Raw genomic sequence first — 5,941 nt, forward strand, 5'->3', positions numbered from 1 at the left:
ATGTGAATTCATAACAAGAACAAAGATTACAAAAAATCATATTGGAAATTGGGCTAAACTAAAGTTTAGATGTAATCCCGCTTGTCTTCTGTTCGATGTAATCCAATAAACAATTAATATTCACAGTTTGATAATAAAAGACTAAAGTTGTAATAGACGAATTTACTCATATCAAATAAAACTTTGTTTAACTATATTTTAACTATATCTAATATATATTATAAAACATATATAATACTAAATAAGTAAATAATTAACATTTCAATATGTATGGTCAGCCCCGGTTTTAACCGTGAAACCAAACTGAGGTCTCACAATTTATGGAATAATGAACACCCATGAATTTGTTACATGATTACCAAAATATGTGTTTCCCGCTGCATCGCGCGGACACACTTCTAGCATATATACAGGGGAAAGTTAATGTACAAATAAAATTAATGTACTAAACATGAGAGTCAAGTAGAGTAATTATATATACAAGTATAGTAATTATGTAATTACATCATAAAGTAATTACGTAATTACTCTATGATGTAATTACATAACTTGTATATATAATTACTCTACTTGATTCTCACGTTTAGCACGCTAATTTTATTTGTATTTGATCCAAACCCTATATATATATATATAAATTATTAATGACAAATAGCGGCCCGCCCTCCGGGTCGGTCCGACATTCGGTCCTGTAAGACGTCCAGGTTAAAGTTCGGGCCGAGTCTGAAAACATTGATCCAAGACCAAAGGGCAAATTGGTCATTAAATAATCCAAAAAGTCATTATTAAATATTAATATTATAATTATTATATTATTATTATTATGATAAGCCCCAAAGTAGCCGTTACACTTCTCATCCTTCTTATTCAACCTCTCAAAACCTTCCCCTGTTTCTACACTAATATTATTATTCGCCGGAAAACATTTTCCGGCCACCGTTAAATCACTCCGATGCCTCCAAACACCCTCCGCTTCTCCGATATCACCAACGAAGGTATCGGCATCACCGTCAGCCTCACCGCTACACACCCGGATCACACAAAGAAGCGAAAACGGCCACCGATGATTGAAATCCCAAATTTACGCAAACAAGCCGAATTCGCAGGCGATGAATTTAAATTGAGAAATGGTGGACTGAAAGCTGATGGTGTGGAATTGGGAAGTGGGTTTGGTGTAGGTGTGTGTTCGGTTAAAGGCCGAAGTTGTTTATGGAAGATACGCATACGATTGTGTCGAGTTCGAAAACCGATAAGGTACGGTTGAAATTGATGTGATTGATGACATGGGTTTGAGTTGCGGTTCGGTTTGGGTCGGGTTTGGGCTAAAACAGGACAAAAATCAAAACTTTGGTTTTTGAAATTTTGAAAACTGTTCAGTTTTGGTTTTTCGGTTTTGCATTTATGACTGAAAAATAATGATTTATTAAAATTTTAAGTTTAAATCACGGTTCTGTTTGGGTTGGTTTTGGGCTAAAACCGAAGCAAAAACCTAATTTTGAATCACAGTTTGAAGGGAATCTTCGGCTTTTGAATTTTGAAAATCGTTCGGTTTCGGTTGGGTTGGAATTGTCATTTGAGCTTGAAAAAGTTGGGCCAAAAAATAATGAATTTAGGAAAATTAAAATTAAAATCCATCCAAAACCCTTTGGGTTGGATTTGGGCTAAAACTGAGCCAAAAACCTAAGTTTGAATTACGGTTTGAAGGGTATCTTCGGTTTTTGAATTTTTGAAAACGGTTGGGTATCGGTTTGGTTTGGTATTGTTATTTGATCTTTGAAAATTCCATGGCAGAAAATAATGAATTTGGCTCTAAATTGTTTTGTTAAGTAATAACTAACTGATTATTATACGTTTTGGCTAGACATTTGAGTTACATATTTATTAAACTTGTATAAGTTACATAAGAAATAAAAAATGGAAATTTATTAATTCAATTCAGTTTTGTCATTTAAGCTTGAAAATTTCTGGCCGAAAATACTGAATTTGGCTCTAAATTGTTTGGTTAATTAATAACTAATTAATTGTTATGCATATACTTTTGAGTTACATATTTATTAAATTCATATAGTTACTCAAAATAAATTTGTTTTGGTTCGGTTTTTCTGTTTTTATTACATGCAAAACCGTGATATTTAATCATTATCAAAACCGAGATATTTAATCATTATCAAAACCGAGATATTTAATTAGTCATTATCAAGATAAAACCAAAACCGAACTATAAGTTTGGTGTTGACATAAACATACATAAAAACATAAAACCAAACCGTGGTTTTTGTTTCAGTTCAGTTTTGATCAGTTTTTTTGTTTTCATGCACACCCCTAATTTTGATGTTCGGCTAATCGATTTTAAGCTGTGAAATCAGGGCTTTTTCGGGGTTTATGACGGGCACGGAGGTAACAAGGCTGCAGAGTATGTATCGAAGAATTTACACGCATACGTATTCGATATGTTGGATAAATGTTCAGAAAATACATCAATACAAGAAGCTCTCAAAGCCGCATTCATGAAAACTGATGATGAGTTCCTTAAACAGGTTTGAATATTACTTATTATTATTATTATTAAGTAAACCGTTTGGTTTGAAAGAAACAAATATGTGTTAAAGAATTATATTTCTCATTCCAAGCTTAGACTATGTGCATAGAAACTGTATTGTAGATTGTGACAATAATGTTAAATGTATGTTTAATAATAATAACACTTTGACTAGGTCTTATAGTCTTATTATAGACTTCTAGTGTTATAGGTCAAGTTAGTTAAGAGTTGTTCACATGTTTGCTTACTTTTTCAAGATCTAGACTTGGTCATATTATTATACCAAAGGGTGTGCGTGGTGCGGTTCAGTGTGGTTTTGGACAAAAACTGAAACTTCAGTTTTTGGATTTTTTGAAACCGTTCAGTTTCGGTTTGTTCAGTTTCAGTTTTTCGCTTTCCATTTTGGTTTTGGTTTTTGTTATTTGAGCTTGAAAATTTTAGGCCGAAAAAAATTTGGTAAAAAATAATGATTTATGTATAAATATTTGAGTTACATATTTATTAAATTCTTGTAAATTACTTAAAATAAAAATTTAGGAATTCTGTTCACATGTTTACTTATTTTTTCAAGATCTAGACTTGGTCATATTATTATACCAATGACAAAGTCACATACCAAGGGTCTAAATGAGTCGAGCAGAGCCCGAGATCTCATAAAAGTCTCGTAAGAGTCGACAAGCCTAAACAAACTTTATTTGAGGCTTGCGTTCGGCTCGAGCTCGAAAAAGATAGTCTCGTTTCGAGCACTTTATCGATTCCAGCTCGTGAGCGACTCGGCTCGTTTGCCCTTGAATGTTTTAAAAAAAAGACTGATTATTATGGTGATGACTTGACAGGGATTAGAAAGTGGTGCTTGTTGTGTCACTGCTTTAATAAAAGAAAAGGAGCTTTTCGTGTCGAATTTAGGCGATTGCAGAGCGGTTATTTCAAAAAACGGAAAGGCCGAATGTTTAACTAAGGATCACAAAGCATCACAAGACGATGAACGTAAAAGGATACAAGATAAGGTATAATCAAAATTTTGGGTTGGTTCGGGCCATGTTTTATATTAAATGGATTGAATAAAAATGACCCGTTTAAACACGAACCAATAAATGTGTGTGATACAGGGCGGATATGTAGAGCTGCATCGCGGGACATGGAGAGTTCATGGTGTATTAGCTGTCTCGAGAAGCATAGGCGATGCGCATTTAAAAGATTGGGTCCTGGGTGAGCCCGAGACCAAGATTTTACCATTGACCGACGATTTAGAGTATCTAATCTTGGCTTCTGATGGATTGTGGGATGAGGTAATATAATAATATCATGCATTGTTTGATAATTTTATTACTTATGATGATAAATAACAACACACATATATATATCTTGCATATGTTGACTATTGAGGTCAAACTAGCTAAATTCTACCTTGGATTAACCATAATAATATAATTTTTTAATAAAAAGTGAGATGGTTACCTTAAACTATATAACAAACTCTACGAATCAATATGAGATATCGTAACATCTACCGACAAAATCTTAATAAATTTTGGATCGAAAAGTAACACGTTTGACTTCAAATGTGTTCTTAGGTTGGAAATCAAGAAGCTATTGATGTTGTGACACAACGCATGACGAATCTTTCTCCAAAACCGAAGAAAGTTTACCATGTCAAACGAATGAAACGCAGTGAAAATAGTGAAAATGATGAACCACAACACACGGCTCGACGAGTGGTCTCATTTGTTAAGACCATGGCCCAGGGCCCGGGCCATGGCTTGACAAGTCATGGGCTTGTGGATGCATGCAAGGAACTAGTGAATCTTGCTATAAAGAGAGGTAGTTTAGATGATATAACTGTCATGATAATTGACCTTAAAGCTTTCCAATAGCCCCGGTATCTAATCATGCATTGCTGACTTGTACATTGTGCATTAAGAGTTTTACGGTCAATTATCTCTATTTTTATTATCTTGTAATGACTTGTATCTCATGCATTATATTAAAATTTGTATATTAAGTTGGTTTTGGCCATTTTTTTTATACACCCTTGACTGTATTTATGCATATGTTCTCGCGCGCCATGACATATATTACCGCGTGCTTTTTTTCCTACAAATGTTGGGCTTCTTAAATGGCTAACTTAACTTGAGCGAGCTTGGCTCAGCTTCTCTATTTAGAAGCTGATTTTGAGCGAGCTTTGAATCATGAGTTAATTGAACAGACTTGCGTGCAAATAGACAAGTAATGCTTTTCTTATGCTTGAATATGCATCGCTATCTTGTATCTTATGCATAAAATGTTGTATGGTATATATGCAGGATGAGTTTCATTACATAACTCCTAAATTATTTCAAAACTTTGAGGACTCTTGAACTTTTAAGTTTTTTTTATTATTATTTTTGTATATTAATATTATTTGAGTGTTGCTTTATCACTTTTTATATTTATAGTATTTACGCATTGCAATGAATCACTTCTGAAAACACTAATTGAACTAAAACCATTAAAGAGCATAATAATATGTTTTAATCACCATACAAAGATGCATTAGCATAAAAATGAATGCTACAATAGTTATAAATAATACATACCAAATAGAATAACGGTACATGATAAATAATGCAAGTCTGCAATTAAAACAAACATACCCAATAGAATCATGCTCATCACACAAACTACTTACGACTAGGGAGTGTGAGGTGATGACAAACCTTACCTCCCAAGTCCGCAATAGTATACGATAAATACTACAATAAGAGTAAGCACTCAATATGGAGATAGTGACCGCAACCAAATCAAACTAACATACCAAAAGCCGGACAAAACTCTCCGGTTTTATTACTTATTCGGTTCCATTTAGTTATTTTTGTGGTTCAATCAATGGACTCACAAATACATTTGTGTTAAGTCCTCCTTTCTATGGCAAGCCATCTTTAGTGGAACGGGTGGATCAGAGTACGCCCCGTCAGCAATCTGACTGTACACCCATTTGTTAGCCGTCTCAGTATAGTGGGTCCCGTCCCAGTTGATTTGTGATGACGGGTCTTCACAGGACTTGGCAAACACAATTTTTGTACCGTTCACCGTTTTCGTCTTCCCACACTTCATTGCGTTGTTGAAGTTGTACTTTCCTCCGTACCCACAACACACCAAGAACGGATCACTGAATCCTGTTGACCCATTTAGGTATGTAAGGTATGACCCATAAGGTTACCCAAACTGCCCCGTCTATGGCAGTCAGATAACAAGTATTGAGTATAAACATTAGTTTGTTAATATTTTCCCAATAGGATTCCCAATACATTTCAACTTATTTAAATTTTATATAATTTTATTTTTCTACAAACTTAGAAATATAAAAAAAAACACTATAAATTAGTGAATTAGTAGATTATGCTATTATTTAGTTTAAAAAGA

General features: G+C 33.8%; 1 pseudogene; it reads left to right on the plus strand.

Moving 5' to 3' along the window:
• Positions 1–952: 952 nt before the first annotated feature.
• On the plus strand, positions 953–4,462 carry LOC143609718 (putative protein phosphatase 2C 14; annotated as a pseudogene).
• The last annotated feature ends 1,479 nt before the right edge of the window (positions 4,463–5,941 follow it).

The sequence above is a fragment of the Bidens hawaiensis genome, unplaced genomic scaffold (assembly GCF_021521415.1).
Source record: "Bidens hawaiensis isolate Kalapana, Puna unplaced genomic scaffold, B.hawaiensis_p1.1 tig00011030_1, whole genome shotgun sequence".
In the NCBI taxonomy this organism is placed as follows: Eukaryota; Viridiplantae; Streptophyta; class Magnoliopsida; order Asterales; family Asteraceae; genus Bidens; species Bidens hawaiensis.